This window comes from Bufo bufo, chromosome 9, assembly GCF_905171765.1.
Source record: "Bufo bufo chromosome 9, aBufBuf1.1, whole genome shotgun sequence".
NCBI classification, from domain to species: domain Eukaryota; kingdom Metazoa; phylum Chordata; class Amphibia; order Anura; family Bufonidae; genus Bufo; species Bufo bufo.
In genome coordinates, this window is record NC_053397.1 from 3310083 (window position 1) to 3329442 (window position 19360).

The window sequence follows — 19360 nt, forward strand, 5'->3', positions numbered from 1 at the left end:
ATCTCAGGAAAATCCGCCAGCAAACGCAACACATCCAACTTAATATCCCGGATCACATCCCGGGACCGACGTACCCCCAAATCATTCCCGCCGACATGAAGAACCAACACGTCCGGAGGCCGATCCAACTGTACGTTCAAATAGATCTCCGGCAAGACTCTCCCCCAAAGAAGCCCCCGCAAACCAATCCACCTAATCCGCATGTCCTCCGCCGAAAAACCCAACTGGCGTCCGTTCCGCCTGACGTCCGCTCGCAAGGCACCCCAATGAACATACGAATGCCCAAAAATCCAAGCCAAACAAGGCGCCGACCCTGCAACAAAACAAACACAGTTAAAACACATCCCAGATTGTCAGATACTTTAACAACTTCCCCACCTCAGAGCCCTCACCAGACCTTCACAGCAAATGGGGCCGGATATATGACCGAAAACAATCCGACTCCCAACGTCCTATACGCCGAATGACCTCCTCACCTAGGCCCCACCTAGCCGCCTCTGTCGCGGCACCTATCCGAAAAGAATGAGAAGCGTATTCCATAGCGGGCAAACCAGCAGCCACTAAGCACCTCCTGAAAACAGCGACAAATTGGAAACGAGACAACGCGACCCATCCTGATGAATCAACAACGTCCCCTTCCCACTCGGCCTCACCTCCAAGAAATCCTCCACACAGCGCACAGGACAAAGCACAGACCCAACCAACGGCCTCAGCCATAACACAACCCCTCTACCCTCCTGGTCCGTCTTAGACCTGCGAATGCAACACCGCAAAACACCATCCACCAAACCAACATCTTCCCATAACAAACCCCCAGTGCTCGTGCGACTCGCTGCCACCAACTCTGAGATGCGAAACGCTCCAAAAAATGCCAGAGAAAAAGCCGCCCTAAACAAACACACTTCATATGCCGACATACACACCGATCCCGCCTCTGACCATAACTTCTGCAACACCGCAAATGAAACCGGCCTGCGATTGTCCCTCCGTACCCCGCAACGGCGGTATCCCTTCAACGCCTGCCGTACCATAAAACACTTAGACACATCGGCCATACCTCGCAACCGCAACCAAAAGGCGACAGCCGCTAACCTCTTTGACGCCACTGAAAAAGATAAACCTGCCGCATAAAACGTTCCTAACCAGAAAACCAATAACGTTCGAAAATCCTCCAGCGAGCTACAACCCCCCACTTGCTCAATCAATTCCTCCCACAAAGACCACACAGAAGAATACGCAGCCCACGTACCGTTACTAAGTGACCGCCTAATCAGGCCCGCTGACACCCCAAGGCCACGCTCCAGAGCCACTGAGGACAGGGCAACCCCCGAATTTCGGCACCCGGCGCCAAGCCGCGGAAACGCTCCCACTGAAAACGAGAAAGGGAATCGGCCAATGAGTTATCCACTCCTGGGACATGTTCCGCCACAAAACAAGCATTCAATCGCAAACCCCTCAGCACAAAGTACCTCAGCAAATTCAACACAGGCGGTGAATTAGCCGACTGACTATTAATTGCTTGCACAACTCCCATGTTATCACAGTAAAAACGCACCCGCCGATTCCTCAGCCAGTCCCCCCACAACTCAGTGGCCAAAACAATAGGAAAAAGTTCCAACAACACCAAGTTTGAAAGGAAACCAGCCTGCCTCCATTCCGCCGGCCAACCACCTGCACTCCATTGTCCCCTACAAAATACACCATAACCACAAGAACCAGACGCATCCGAAAACAACTCCAGGTCCACATTGCTAACCACCGCTTCCATCCACACCAACCGACCATTATAATCCAACAAAAAATTCTCCCACACCACCAAATCATCCTTCACAGCCCCCAGCAACCGCAAGTAATGAAAAGGCGCAGTAATGCCCGCAGTGGCTAACGCCAAGCAACGGCAAAAAACCCGCCCCATTGGCAAGATGCGACAAGCAAAATTCATTTTTCCCAAAACTGATTGAACCCGCTTAAGTTGCACCTTCCTAGCCTTCCTCAGAAACACGACCTCCTGCAAGAGATCACGCACCTTATCCTCAGGCAAACGACACTCCATAGCCAAACTGTCAATCTCAATACCTAAGAACTTAATGACCGTGGCCGGGCCTTCCGTCTTATCCGCCGCCAACGGAATTCCGAAACGCGCCGCAACCCTCTCCATCGTATGCAGCAGCACTGCGCACACCCTAGATCCAGCCGGACCAAGAAACAAAAAATCATCCAGGTAGTGCAAAACCGAGCTCCATCCCGCCTCCTGTTTCACCACCCATTCTAAAAAACAACTAAACGACTCAAACAAGGAGCACGAGATCGCGCACCCCATCGGCAAACAACAATCAACATAAAAACAACCTTCCCACTTAAAACCAAGCAAGTGCAAACTGTCAGGGTGAATGGGCAACAATCGAAACGCAGCCTCAATATCAGTCTTAGCAAGTAGGGCGCCCTGCCCGAAACGCCGCACCCACCGCACTGCCTCATCAAAAGACGTGTATGACACTGAGCATAACTCGTCCGCTATCCCATCATTCACAGACCCACCAAGCGGATAAGACAAATGATGAATGAGCCTGAACTTATTGGGCTCCTTCTTAGGAACCAAACCCAATGGGGATACCCATAACTCCGGCAAAGGACACTCTGAAAAGGGGCCTACAACTCTGCCAGCCGCAACCTCCTTCACAATTTTTTCCCTCACCACATCAGGGTAGCGCAAAGCTGAAATCAAATTCCGGGAAGCAACCCGCGTCCCCACCAAACTACACGGGATAACAAACCCCGCGGTAAACCCCTCCAACAACAACCGAGCCGCCCCCCTATTTGGGTACCTCCTTAAATACGGCTCCATCTCTTCCACCCTCACCGGTGTCACCCCTCTTTTGCATAACCTCGGATCCCTTACCTTTCCCCCTCCGGAAACACCGGGACAAGCTATGGGAACCTCCGCAACCGGAGCACTCATGCTTAAACCTGCAATCGGCCAAGAACCGGCAATGTCCTTCATTGAATTGCCAGCAATAACCCTTTTTTCCCCCAACCTGAGACTCCGCAGCCGAGGCACCCCCGGCCGCTCCACGAAAGGGCTGAGACCCTCCACCCCGAGGTGCTGCCATCAAACGCATCCACAGACCAATATCCTTATGGTCCCAACGAATGCTAGGCCTGACCGCCTTCCGCTGCCGGAACTGCTCGTCGTACCTAAGCCAAGCCACACCCCCATACGTCCGATGAGCCTCCCCAATAGCATCCATATAGCAGAAAAGAGCCGAGCAGTGCTCTGGCGTCTTTTCCCCAATGACGCTGGCCAAAATTGCAAAAGCCTGCAACCAATTCTGAAAAGTGCGCGGAATTAACCTAAACCTCCTCCTTTCTTCCTCCTCCTTCTTGCTCTCATCCAGCTTACCCCTATCCAAATTAAATTTCTCCAAAGGGAGCATAGAGAAGATCTCCACATATTCATCCTTCCATATCTTCTCCCTGACCTCCGGCTTCAAATGAGCCCCCAGCGGCCCCTCAAAACATACATAAATCTCACCCTTTGCTGAATCCGCCAACCTAACACCGTCAACCACATCACCTTTCTCCCCAGCTACCCGCCCGGAACCACAGGCCTGGCCACCGGCCACCGCACCCCCACTCTCACTCAGTAAACCCTGCGCCGCCCCTGGAACCACCGCCAAATCAGCCGCAGGAGACCACACAGCCGCCGGATTCCCCACTGCACCCGAGCCCAACCGTGATAACAAAGCAAGCATACCCGATAATACATCCTTCACTAAAGCCTCAGAACCCCCCCCACTATGTAACCCTGCATTCCCGACCCCTCTAACATGCATTTGACACGCCGCTCTCTCACCTGGCCGTCCCCGGGCGGTGTCGCCGGCAGCCGCAGACCTCCCTTCTGATACCACACACGAGACGTCACCTCCAGATGGCCCAGCGTCGTCCATACCGCCAGCCGCAGACTCTTCTCCAGGATCCACTTCGCCTTCCTCCAACTGGAACGACTCCTCCTCCTCCTGTTGCAAAGGGCCAACGTCCGCAGCCCCTTGTGAAGAAGAGGCCCTCACTCCTGGCCGCACACCTCTCATCCCGACGATTCCCAGTGAAGCTGGCTCCACAGCACCGGCACTGTGAGCCGCGGTCCCATGCAGCCGTTCCGGGGGCTCATCCTCCACCGCATCTCTTGAGAAGGCGCCATGTCGCCGACCCACCACCAGGGGTCGCGACGCGCTTCCTCTCCCAGCATCACCGCTCTGCGCCTCAGGCCCTCCCTGATGACGTCGCCGATCAGCAGAGACTGACCGCGACGCAGGACAACTCCTCACCCCGACATCCAAGAGGCCCAGGCCGAGGAGCGACCCGGCCGCAGCAACACCGCCGCCGCCTGCAGGTTATTCAGACCCGGCTCGTCTCTCCCGCACCGCCTCTCGCGGGGAGACAGCCGCACGCGCCTGCCTTCTCCCTCTCGTCGGCCGGGAGACGGGACCCGCACCAGACCGTCCCTCTCCCGTCGTCCTGCCCTCTCTCCCCGCCGTCCTCCCGCTGCGTCTGCGAGCCGAATCAGCCACAGGCATCGCAGGCTGCAGCGGAGGGTTGCTAATGGGGCTCCGCATTCGACGACGCAGTCTCGGAGTCGTCTCAGGGCTCAAGCGCTCAGGGGGGACAGAGCGCCTAGCCCGACCGGAACGCACCGCCTCACCAGTCGCAGACGGGGGATTCAGGACCGACTGCATGGTCTCTTGTAAACGGGCAGCACCATGTACCTGTACAGCCGCCCTAACCGCCTCCAATAGCTCTTCCAGCGATGACATCTTGGCCCTGCAAACGCGCTTCACTATGCCAGCCACTGACTGACGCCCCTCCTCCAGCCTACATATACTGCCCGCCAAACTGCACGTCCTCCCCTTCCTTCCTTAGGCCCACCCCTACCCCACAACATTAACCCTTTACTGTCCTACGGTCTTCCCCCCAAGTCAATTCGCACTACATTATGGCTGCGCCCCATTCCGTCGCTTTCAATACAGCAGTGTACTGATATGTGAGGTATGAGGTATAATAGATGCAGTGTGTACAGATATATAGTATATACAGCAGTGTACTGATATGTGAGGTATGAGGTATAATAGATGCAGTGTGTACAGATATATAGTATATACAGCAGTGTACTGATATGTGAGGTATGAGGTATAATAGATGCAGTGTGTACAGATATATAGTATATACAGCAGTGTACTGATATGTGAGGTATGAGGTATAATAGATGTGGTGTGTACAGATATATAGTATATACAGCAGTGTACTGATAGGTGAGGTACGAGGTATAATAGATGCAGAGTGTACAGATATATAGTATATACAGCAGTGTACTGATATGTGAGGTACGAGGTATAATAGATGCAGAGTGTACAGATATATAGTATATACAGCAGTGTACTGATATGTGAGGTACGAGGTATAATAGATGCAGTGTGTACGGATATATAGTATATACAGCAGTGTACTGATATGTGAGGTACGAGGTATAATAGATGCAGAGTGTACAGATATATAGTATATACAGCAGTGTACTGATATGTGAGGTACGAGGTATAATAGATGCAGTGTACAGATATATAGTATATACAGCAGTGTACTGATATGTGAGGTATGAGGTATAATAGATGCAGTGTGTACAGATATATAGTATATACAGCAGTGTACTGATATGTGAGGTATGAGGTATAATAGATGCAGTGTGTACAGATATATAGTATATACAGCAGTGTACTGATAAGTGAGGTACGAGGTATAATAGATGCAGTGTGTACAGGTATACAGTATATACAGCAGTGTACTGATATGTGAGGTATGAGGTATAATAGATGCAGTGTGTACAGATATATAGTATATACAGCAGTGTACTGATATGTGAGGTACGAGGTATAATAGATGCAGAGTGTACAGATATATAGTATATACAGCAGTGTACAGATATGTGAGGTACGAGGTATAATAGATGCAGTGTGTACGGATATATAGTATATACAGCAGTGTACTGATATGTGAGGTACGAGGTATAATAGATGCAGTGTACAGATATATAGTATATACAGCAGTGTACTGATATGTGAGGTATGAGGTATAATAGATGCAGTGTGTACAGATATATAGTATATACAGCAGTGTACTGATATGTGAGGTATGAGGTATAATAGATGCAGTGTGTACAGATATATAGTATATACAGCAGTGTACTGATAAGTGAGGTACGAGGTATAATAGATGCAGTGTGTACAGGTATACAGTATATACAGCAGTGTACTGATATGTGAGGTATGAGGTATAATAGATGCAGTGTGTACAGATATATAGTATATACAGCAGTGTACTGATATGTGAGGTACGAGGTATAATAGATGCAGTGTGTACAGATATATAGTATATACAGCAGTGTACTGATAGGTGAGGTACGAGGTATAATAGATGCAGAGTGTACAGATATATAGTATATACAGCAGTGTACTGATATGTGAGGTACGAGGTATAATAGATGCAGAGTGTACAGATATATAGTATATACAGCAGTGTACTGATAGGTGAGGTACGAGGTATAATAGATGCAGAGTGTACAGATATATAGTATATACAGCAGTGTACTGATATGTGAGGTACGAGGTATGATACAGTGTGTACAGATATATAGTATATACAGCAGTGTACTGATATGTGAGGTACGAGGTATAATAGATGCAGAGTACAGATATATAGTATATACAGCAGTGTACTGATATGTGAGGTATGAGGTATAATAGATGCAGTGTGTACAGATATATAGTATATACAGCAGTGTACTGATATGTGAGGTACGAGGTATAATAGATGCAGTGTGTACAGATATATAGTATATACAGCAGTGTACTGATATGTGAGGTATAATAGATGCAGTGTACAGATATATAGTATATACACTGCGTGCAGAATTATTAGGCAAATGAGTATTTTGACCACATCATCCTCTTTATGCATGTTGTCTTACTCCAAGCTGTATAGGCTCGAAAGCCTACTACCAATTAAGCATATTAGGTGACGTGCATCTCTGTAATGAGAAGGGGTGTGGTCTAATGACATCAACACCCTATATTAGGTGTGCATAATTATTAGGCAACTACCTTTCCTTTGGCAAAATGGGTCAAAAGAAGGACTTGACAGGCTCAGAAAAGTCAAAAATAGTGAGATATCTTGCAGAGGGATGCAGCACTCTTAAAATTGCAAAGCTTCTGAAGCGTGATCATCGAACAATCAAGTGTTTCATTCAAAATAGTCAACAGGGTCGCAAGAAGCGTGTGGAAAAACCAAGGCGCAAAATAACTGCCCATGAACTGAGAAAAGTCAAGCGTGCAGCTGCCAAGATGCCACTTGCCACCAGTTTGGCCATATTTCAGAGCTGCAACATCACTGGAGTGCCCAAAAGCACAAGGTGTGCAATACTCAGAGACATGGCCAAGGTAAGAAAGGCTGAAAGACGACCACCACTGAACAAGACACACAAGCTGAAACGTCAAGACTGGGCCAAGAAATATCTCAAGACTGATTTTTCTAAGGTTTTATGGACTGATGAAATGAGAGTGAGTCTTGATGGGCCAGATGGATGGGCCCGTGGCTGGATTGGTAAAGGGCAGAGAGCTCCAGTCCGACTCAGACGCCAGCAAGGTGGAGGTGGAGTACTGGTTTGGGCTGGTATCATCAAAGATGAGCTTGTGGGGCCTTTTCGGGTTGAGGATGGAGTCAAGCTCAACTCCCAGTCCTACTGCCAGTTTCTGGAAGACACCTTCTTCAAGCAGTGGTACAGGAAGAAGTCTGAATCCTTCAAGAAAAACATGATTTTCATGCAGGACAATGCTCCATCACACGCGTCCAAGTACTCCACAGCGTGGCTGGCAAGAAAGGGTATAAAAGAAGAAAATCTAATGACATGGCCTCCTTGTTCACCTGATCTGAACCCCATTGAGAACCTGTGGTCCATGATCAAATGTGAGATTTACAAGGAGGGAAAACAGTACACCTCTCTGAACAGTGTCTGGGAGGCTGTGGTTGCTGCTGCACGCAATGTTGATGGTGAACAGATCAAAACACTGACAGAATCCATGGATGGCAGGCTTTTGAGTGTCCTTGCAAAGAAAGGGGGCTATATTGGTCACTGATTTGTTTTTGTTTTGTTTTTGAATGTCAGAAATGTATATTTGTGAATGTTGAGATGTTATATTGGTTTCACTGGTAAAAATAAATAATTGAAATGGGTATATATTAGTTTTTTGTTAAGTTGCCTAATAATTATGCACAGTAATAGTCACCTGCACACACAGATATCCCCCTAAAATAGCTAAAACTAAAAACAAACTAAAAACTACTTCCAAAAATATTCAGCTTTGATATTAATGAGTTTTTTGGGTTCATTGAGAACATGGTTGTTGTTCAATAATAAAATTAATCCTCAAAAATACAACTTGCCTAATAATTCTGCACTCCCTGTACAGCAGTGTACTGATATGTGAGGTATGAGGTATAATAGATGCAGAGTGTACAGATATATAGTATATACAGCGGTGTACTGATATGTGAGGTACGAGGTATAATAGATGCAGAGTGTACAGATATATAGTATATACAGCAGTGTACTGATATGTGAGGTACGAGGTATAATAGATGCAGTGTGTACAGATATATAGTATATACAGCAGTGTACTGATATGTGAGGTACGAGGTATAATAGATGCAGTGTGTACAGGTATATAGTATATACAGCAGTGTACTGATATGTGAGGTACGAGGTATAATAGATGCAGTGTACAGATATATAGTATATACAGCAGTGTACTGATATGTGAGGTACGAGGTATAATAGATGCAGAGTGTACAGATATATAGTATATACAGCAGTGTACTGATAGGTGAGGTACGAGGTATAATAGATGCAGAGTGTACAGATATATAGTATATACAGCAGTGTACTGATATGTGAGGTACGAGGTATAATTGATGCAGTGTGTACAGATATATAGTATATACAGCAGTGTACTGATATGTGAGGTATGAGGTATAATAGATGCAGTGTGTACAGATATATAGTATATACAGCAGTGTACTGATATGTGAGGTACGAGGTATAATAGATGCAGAGTGTACAGATATATAGTATATACAGCAGTGGACTGATATGTGAGGTACGAGGTATAATAGATGCAGAGTGTACAGATATATAGTATATACAGCAGTGTACTGATATGTGAGGTACGAGGTATAATAGATGCAGTGTGTACAGATATATTGTACATACAGCAGTGTACTGATATGTGAGGTATGAGGTATAATAGATGCAGTGTGTACAGATATATAGTATATACAGCAGTGTACTGATATGTGAGGTACGAGGTATGATACAGTGTACAGGTATATAGTATATACAGCAGTGTACTGATATGTGAGGTATAATAGATGTAGTGTGTACAGATATATAGTATATACAGCAGTGTACTGATATGTGAGGTATAATAGATGCAGTGTGTACAGATATATAGTATATACAGCCGTGTACTGATATGTGAGGTATGAGGTATAATAGATGCAGTGTGTACAGATATATAGTATATACAGCAGTGTACTGATATGTGAGGTACAAGGTATAATAGATGCAGTGTGTACAGATATATAGTATATACAGCAGTGTACTGATATGTGAGGTACGAGGTATAATAGATGCAGAGTGTACAGATATATAGTATATACAGCAGTGTACTGATAGGTGAGGTACGAGGTATAATAGATGCAGTGTGTACAGATATATAGTATATACAGCAGTGTACTAATATGTGAGGTACGAGGTATAATAGATGCAGTGTGTACAGATATATAGTATATACAGCAGTGTACTGATATGTGAGGTATGAGGTATAATAGATACAGTGTGTACAGATATATAGTATATACAGCGGTGTACTGATATGTGAGGTATGAGGTATAATAGATGCAGTGTACAGATATATAGTATATACAGCAGTGTACTGATATGTGAGGTATGAGGTATAATAGATGCAGTGTGTACAGATATATAGTATATACAGCAGTGTACTGATATGTGAGGTATGAGGTATAATAGATACAGTGTGTACAGATATATAGTATATACAGCAGTGTACTGATATGTGAGGTACGAGGTATAATAGATGCAGTGTGTACAGATATATAGTATATAGAGCAGTGTACTGATATGTGAGGTATGAGGTATAATAGATGCAGTGTGTACAGATATATAGTATATACAGCAGTGTACTGATATGTGAGGTACGAGGTATAATAGATGCAGTGTGTACAGATATATAGTATATACAGCAGTGTACTGATATGTGAGGTATGAGGTATAATAGATGCAGAGTGTACAGATATATAGTATATACAGCAGTGTACTGATAGGTGAGGTACGAGGTATAATAGATGCAGAGTGTACAGATATATAGTATATACAGCAGTGTACTGATATGTGAGGTACGAGGTATAATAGATGCAGTGTGTACAGATATATAGTATATACAGCAGTGTACTGATATGTGAGGTACGAGGTATAATAGATGCAGAGTGTACAGATATATAGTATATACAGCAGTGTACTGATATGTGAGGTATGAGGTATAATAGATGCAGTGTGTACAGATATATAGTATATACAGCAGTGTACTGATATGTGAGGTATGAGGTATAATAGATGCAGTGTGTACAGATATATAGTATATACAGCAGTGGACTGATATGTGAGGTATGAGGTATAACAGATGCAGTGTGTACAGATATATAGTATATACAGCAGTGTACTGATATGTGAGGTATGAGGTATAATAGATGCAGAGTGTACAGATATATAGTATATACAGCAGTGGACTGATATGTGAGGTATGAGGTATAATAGATGCAGTGTACAGATATATAGTATATACAGCAGTGTACTGATATGTGAGGTACGAGGTATAATAGATGCAGTGTGTACAGATATATAGTATATACAGCAGTGTACTGATATGTGAGGTACGAGGTATAATAGATGCAGAGTGTACAGATATATAGTATATACAGCAGTGTACTGATATGTGAGGTATGAGGTATAATAGATGCAGTGTGTACAGATATATAGTATATACAGCAGTGTACTGATATGTGAGGTACGAGGTATAATAGATGCAGTGTGTACAGATATATAGTATATACAGCAGTGTACTGATATGTGAGGTATAATAGATGCAGTGTGTACAGATATATAGTATATACAGCAGTGTACTGATATGTGAGGTACGAGGTATAATAGATGCAGTGTGTACAGATATATAGTATATACAGCAGTGGACTGATATGTGAGGTATGAGGTATAATAGATACAGTGTGTACAGATATATAGTATATACAGCAGTGTACTGATATGTGAGGTATAATAGATGCAGTGTGTACAGATATATAGTATATACAGCAGTGTACTGATATGTGAGGTACGAGGTATAATAGATGCAGTGTGTACAGATATATAGTATATACAGCAGTGTACTGATATGTGAGGTATGAGGTATAATAGATGCAGTGTACAGATATATAGTATATACAGCAGTGTACTGATATGTGAGGTACGAGGTATAATAGATGCAGTGTGTACAGATATATAGTATATACAGCAGTGTACTGATATGTGAGGTACGAGGTATAATAGATGCAGTGTGTACAGGTATATAGTATATACAGCAGTGTACTGATATGTGAGGTACGAGGTATAATAGATGCAGTGTGTACAGATATATAGTATATACAGCAGTGGACTGATATGTGAGGTATGAGGTATAATAGATGCAGTGTGTACAGATATATAGTATATACAGCAGTGTACTGATATGTGAGGTATGAGGTATAATAGATGCAGTGTACAGATATATAGTATATACAGCAGTGTACTGATATGTGAGGTACGAGGTATAATAGATGCAGTGTGTACAGATATATAGTATATACAGCAGTGTACTGATATGTGAGGTATGAGGTATAATAGATGCAGTGTACAGATATATAGTATATACAGCAGTGTACTGATATGTGAGGTACGAGGTATAATAGATGCAGTGTGTACAGGTATATAGTATATACAGCAGTGTACTGATATGTGAGGTACGAGGTATAATAGATGCAGTGTGTACAGATATATAGTATATACAGCAGTGTACTGATATGTGAGGTACGAGGTATAATAGATGCAGTGTGTACAGGTATATAGTATATACAGCAGTGTACTGATATGTGAGGTATGAGGTATAATAGATGCAGTGTGTACAGATATATAGTATATACAGCAGTGTACTGATATGTGAGGTATGAGGTATAATAGATGCAGAGTGTACAGGTATATAGTATATACAGCAGTGTACTGATATGTGAGGTACGAGGTATAATAGATGCAGTGTGTACAGATATATAGTATATACAGCAGTGTACTGATATGTGAGGTACGAGGTATAATAGATGCAGTGTGTACAGGTATATAGTATATACAGCAGTGTACTGATAGGTGAGGTACGAGGTATAATAGATGCAGTGTGTACAGATATATAGTATATACAGCAGTGTACAGATATGTGAGGTATGAGGTATAATAGATGCAGAGTGTACAGATATATAGTATATACAGCAGTGTACTGATATGTGAGGTACGAGGTATACTAGATGCAGTGTGTACAGATATATAGTATATACAGCAGTGTACTGATATGTGAGGTATGAGGTATAATAGATACAGTGTAACGATATATAGTATATACAGCAGTGTACTGATATGTGAGGTACGAGGTATTATAGATGCAGAGTGTACAGGTATATAGTATATACAGCAGTGTACTGATATGTGAGGTATGAGGTATAATAGATGCAGAGTGTACAGATATATAGTATATACTGCAGTGTACTGATATGTGAGGTATGAGGTATAATAGATGCAGTGTGTACAGATATATAGTATATACAGCAGTGTACTGATATGTGAGGTACGAGGTATAATAGATGCAGTGTACAGATATATAGTATATACCGCAGTGCACTGATATGTGAGGTACGAGGTATAATAGATGCAGTGTACAGGTATATAGTATATACAGCAGTGTACTGATATGTGAGGTATGAGGTATAATAGATGCAGAGTGTACAGGTATATAGTATATACAGCAGTGTACTGATATGTGAGGTATGAGGTATAATAGATGCAGAGTGTACAGATATATAGTATATACAGCAGTGTACTGATATGTGAGGTATGAGGTATAATAGATGCAGAGTGTACAGATATATAGTATATACTGCAGTGTACTGATATGTGAGGTATGAGGTATAATAGATGCAGTGTGTACAGATATATAGTATATACAGCAGTGTACTGATATGTGAGGTACGAGGTATAATAGATGCAGTGTACAGATATATAGTATATACCGCAGTGCACTGATATGTGAGGTACGAGGTATAATAGATGCAGTGTACAGGTATATAGTATATACAGCAGTGTACTGATATGTGAGGTATGAGGTATAATAGATGCAGAGTGTACAGGTATATAGTATATACAGCAGTGTACTGATATGTGAGGTATGAGGTATAATAGATGCAGAGTGTACAGATATATAGTATATACAGCAGTGTACTGATATGTGAGGTATGAGGTATAATAGATGCAGAGTGTACAGGTATATAGTATATACAGCAGTGTACTGATATGTGAGGTATGAGGTATAATAGATGCAGAGTGTACAGATATATAGTATATACTGCAGTGTACTGATATGTGAGGTATGAGGTATAATAGACGCAGTGTGTACAGATATATAGTATATACAGCAGTGTACTGATATGTGAGGTATGAGGTATAATAGATGCAGAGTGTACAGGTATATAGTATATACAGCAGTGTACTGATATGTGAGGTATGAGGTATAATAGATGCAGAGTGTACAGATATATAGTATATACTGCAGTGTACTTATATGTGAGGTATGAGGTATAATAGACGCAGTGTGTACAGGTATATAGTATATACAGCAGTGTACTGATATGTGAGGTATGAGGTATAATAGACGCAGTGTGTACAGATATATAGTATATACAGCAGTGTACTGATATGTGAGGTATAATAGATGCAGTGTGTACAGATATATAGTATATACAGCAGTGTACTGATAGGTGAGGTATAATAGATGCAGTGTGTACAGATATATAGTATATACAGCAGTGTACTGATATGTGAGGTATGAGGTATAATAGATGCAGAGTGTACAGATATATAGTATATACAGCAGTGTACTGATATGTGAGGTATGAGGTATAATAGACGCAGTGTGTACAGGTATATAGTATATACAGCAGTGTCATACAGTAACACATAGCCGCGGGTTCAGACTGCAGAGATGAGGTTGGGGCTGCTGTCTACCCCCTTACATGCAGCGCCCCCCCTCCCCCGGCCTCAGTCCTGCAGCCTCGCACTTTTCTGTCGGTGTGAATGGCGGCCGCACGGCTGCCTCCTCCCGTGGCTGATCTGGGCCCGGGTCACTCTGTGGTCCCTGCGTCCTTTCTCCACACCGCCGGTCCTGGTGCCGCCATCCCGGGACGCCTCTCCACGCTGTGACCTCCATTTGTTTCTTTCCTCTTCTGAGAAGTTTTCTTCATCTTTTATCTTGAGTTAAATTCCTGTTCCCTCCATGCGTCCGGGGAAGGGGGGGGAGAGATACGCGAGGAAAACGCAATGTCACAACAAACCGCGGCCTGTGGGGACGCCTGGAGCCTGAGGCTAAATTTACAGAGATGTCCCAGGGGGCGCTGGAAACTCGGCCAGAAAAAAAATAGAAACTGCAGCGACAGCGCTTACTAATCACAACCGCTTATCATAAAAACGGAAACGAGAAGAAAGAGAAAAAAGAGGGAAAATACACAAAATCAGGCAGAATCAGTCCGGCAGAATCAATCAGTCAAAGAGTATCAGTCCAGCAGTATCAATTAATCAGAACCAATCTAATAGTCAGAATTAGGCAGTATCAATCAAACAGTATAAATCAATCAGACATTATCAGTCAGACAATATCAATCAGTCCGGCAGTACTAACCAGTCATAGAGTATCAGTCCAGCAGTATCAATCAGTCAGAGAGAATCAGTCCAGCAGTATCAAATAATCAGACAGCCTCAGTCAGGTAGTATCAATCAATCAGAGAGTATCAGTCCAGCAGTATCAATCAATCAATCAGACATTATCAGTCAGACAATATCAATCAGTCCGGCAGTATCAATCAATCAGACAGCATCAGTCAGGCAGTATCAATCAGTCAGAGAGTATCAGTCCAGCAGTATCAATCAGTCAGACAGCATCAGTCCGGCAGTATCAATCAGTCAGACAGCATCAGTCCGGCAGTATCAATCAGTCAGACAGCATCAGTCAGGCAGTATCAATCAGTCAGAGATTATCAGTCCAGCAGTATCAATCAGTCAGACAGCATCAGTCCGGCAGTATCAATCAGTCAGACAGCATCAGTCCGGCAGTATCAATCAGTCAGACAGCATCAGTCCGGCAGTATCAATCAGTCAGACAGTATCAGTCAGGCAGTATCAATCAGTCAGAGAGTATCAGTCCGGCAGTATCAATCAGTCAGACAGTATCAGTCAGACAGTATCAATCAGTCAGAGAGTATCAGTCCGGCAGTATCAATCAGTCAGACAGTATCAATCAGTCAGACAGTATCAGTCCGGCAGTATCAATCAGTCAGACAGGATCAGTCCGGCAGTATCAATCAGTCAGAGAGTATCAGTCCGGCAGTATCAATCAGTCAGACAGTATCAGTCAGACAGTATCAATCAGTCAGACAGTATCAGTCTGGCAGTATCAATCAGTCAGAGAGTATCAGTCCGGCAGAATCAATCAGTCAGACAGTATCAGTCCGGCAGTATCAATCAGTCAGAGAGTATCAGTCCGGCAGTATCAATCAGTCAGAGAGTATCAGCCCGGCAGTATCAATCAGTCAGAGAGTATCAGTCCAGCAGTATCAAATAATCAGACAGCCTCAGTCAGGTAGTATCAATCAATCAGAGAGTATCAGTCCAGCAGTATCAATCAATCAATCAATCAGACATTATCAGTCAGACAATATCAATCAGTCCGGCAGTATCAATCAATCAGACGGCATCAGTCAGGCAGTATCAATCAGTCAGAGAGTATCAGTCCAGCAGTATCAATCAGTCAGACAGCATCAGTCCGGCAGTATCAATCAGTCAGACAGCATCAGTCCGGCAGTATCAATCAGTCAGACAGCATCAGTCAGGCAGTATCAATCAGTCAGAGAGTATCAGTCCAGCAGTATCAATCAGTCAGACAGCATCAGTCCGGCAGTATCAATCAGTCAGACAGCATCAGTCCGGCAGTATCAATCAGTCAGACAGCATCAGTCCGGCAGTATCAATCAGTCAGACAGCATCAGTCAGGCAGTATCAATCAGTCAGAGAGTATCAGTCCAGCAGTATCAATCAGTCAGACAGCATCAGTCCGGCAGTATCAATCAGTCTGACAGCATCAGTCCGGCAGTATCAATCAGTCAGACAGCATCAGTCCGGCAGTATCAATCAGTCAGACAGCATCAGTCCGGCAGTATCAATCAGTCAGACAGTATCAGTCAGGCAGTATCAATCAGTCAGAGAGTATCAGTCCGGCAGTATCAATCAGTCAGACAGTATCAGTCAGACAGTATCAATCAGTCAGAGAGTATCAGTCCGGCAGTATCAATCAGTCAGACAGTATCAGTCAGACAGTATCAATCAGTCAGACAGTATCAGTCCGGCAGTATCAATCAGTCAGACAGGATCAGTCCGGCAGTATCAATCAGTCAGAGAGTATCAGTCCGGCAGTATCAATCAGTCAGACAGTATCAGTCAGACAGTATCAATCAGTCAGACAGTATCAGTCTGGCAGTATCAATCAGTCAGAGAGTATCAGTCCGGCAGAATCAATCAGTCAGACAGTATCAGTCCGGCAGTATCAATCAGTCAGAGAGTATCAGTCCGGCAGTATCAATCAGTCATAGAGTATCAGCCCGGCAGTATCAATCAGTCAGAGAGAGTATCAGTCCAGCAGTATCAAATAATCAGACAGCCTCAGTCAGGTAGTATCAATCAATCAGAGAGTATCAGTCCAGCAGTATCAATCAATCAATCAGACATTATCAGTCAGACAATATCAATCAGTCCGGCAGTATCAATCAATCAGACAGCATCAGTCAGGCAGTATCAATCAGTCAGAGAGTATCAGTCCAGCAGTATCAATCAGTCAGACAGCATCAGTCCGGCAGTATCAATCAGTCAGACAGTATCAGTCCGGCAGTATCAATCAGTCAGACAGCATCAGTCCGGCAGTATCAATCAGTCAGACAGTATCAGTCAGGCAGTATCAATCAGTCAGAGAGTATCAGTCCGGCAGTATCAATCAGTCAGACAGTATCAGTCCGGCAGTATCAATCAGTCAGACAGTATCAGTCCGGCAGTATCAATCAGTCAGACAGTATCAGTCCGACAGTATCAATCAGTCAGACAGTATCAGTCCGGCAGTATCAATCAGTCAGACAGTATCAGTCCGGCAGTATCAATCAGTCAGAGAGTATCAGTCCGGTAGTATCAATCAGTCAGACATTATCAGTCAGACAGTATCAATCAGTCAGACAGGATCAGTCTGGCAGTATCAATCAGTCAGACAGTATCAGTCCGGCAGTATCAATCAGTCAGACAGTATCAATCAGTCAGACAGTATCAGTCCGGCAGTATCAATCAGTCAGAGAGTATCAGTCCGGCAGAATCAATCAGTCAGACAGTATCAGTCCGGCAGTATCAATCAGTCAGACAGTATCAGTCAGACAGTATCAGTCCGGCAGTATCAATCAGTCAGACAGTATCAGTCAGACAGTATCAGTCCGGCAGTATCAATCAGTCAGACAGTATCAGTCCGGCAGTATCAATCAGTCAGACAGTATCAATCAGTCAGACAGTATCAGTCCGGCAGTATCAATCAGTCAGACAGCATCAGTCCGGCAGTATCAATCAGTCAGACAGCATCAGTCCGGCAGTATCAATCAGTCAGACAGTATCAGTCAGGCAGTATCAATCAGTCAGAGAGTATCAGTCCGGCAGTATCAATCAGTCAGACAGCATCAGTCCGGCAGTATCAATCAGTCAGACAGTATCAGTCCGGCAGTATCAATCAGTCAGACAGTATCAGTCCGGCAGTATCAATCAGTCAGACAGTATCAGTCAGACAGTATCAGTCCGGCAGTATCAATCAGTCAGAGAGAATCAGTCCAGCAGTATCAAATAATCAGACAGCCTCAGTCAGGTAGTATCAATCAATCAGAGAGTATCAGTCCAGCAGTATCAATCAATCAATCAGACATTATCAGTCAGACAATATCAATCAGTCCGGCAGTATCAATCAATCAGACAGCATCAGTCAGGCAGTATCAATCAGTCAGAGAGTATCAGTCCAGCAGTATCAATCAGTCAGACAGCATCAGTCCGGCAGTATCAATCAGTCAGACAGCATCAGTCCGGCAGTATCAATCAGTCAGACAGCATCAGTCAGGCAGTATCAATCAGTCAGAGAGTATCAGTCCAGCAGTATCAATCAGTCAGACAGCATCAGTCCGGCAGTATCAATCAGTCAGACAGCATCAGTCCGGCAGTATCAATCAGTCAGACAGCATCAGTCCGGCAGTATCAATCAGTCAGACAGTATCAGTCAGGCAGTATCAATCAGTCAGAGAGTATCAGTCCGGCAGTATCAATCAGTCAGACAGTATCAGTCAGACAGTATCAATCAGTCAGAGAGTATCAGTCCGGCAGTATCAATCAGTCAGACAGTATCAGTCAGACAGTATCAATCAGTCAGACAGTATCAGTCCGGCAGTATCAATCAGTCAGACAGGATCAGTCCGGCAGTATCAATCAGTCAGAGAGTATCAGTCCGGCAGTATCAATCAGTCAGACAGTATCAGTCAGACAGTATCAATCAGTCAGACAGTATCAGTCTGGCAGTATCAATCAGTCAGAGAGTATCAGTCCGGCAGAATCAATCAGTCAGACAGTATCAGTCCGGCAGTATCAATCAGTCAGAGAGTATCAGTCCGGCAGTATCAATCAGTCAGAGAGTATCAGCCCGGCAGTATCAATCAGTCAGAGAGTATCAGTCCAGCAGTATCAAATAATCAGACAGCCTCAGTCAGGTAGTATCAATCAATCAGAGAGTATCAGTCCAGCAGTATCAATCAATCAATCAGACATTATCAGTCAGAC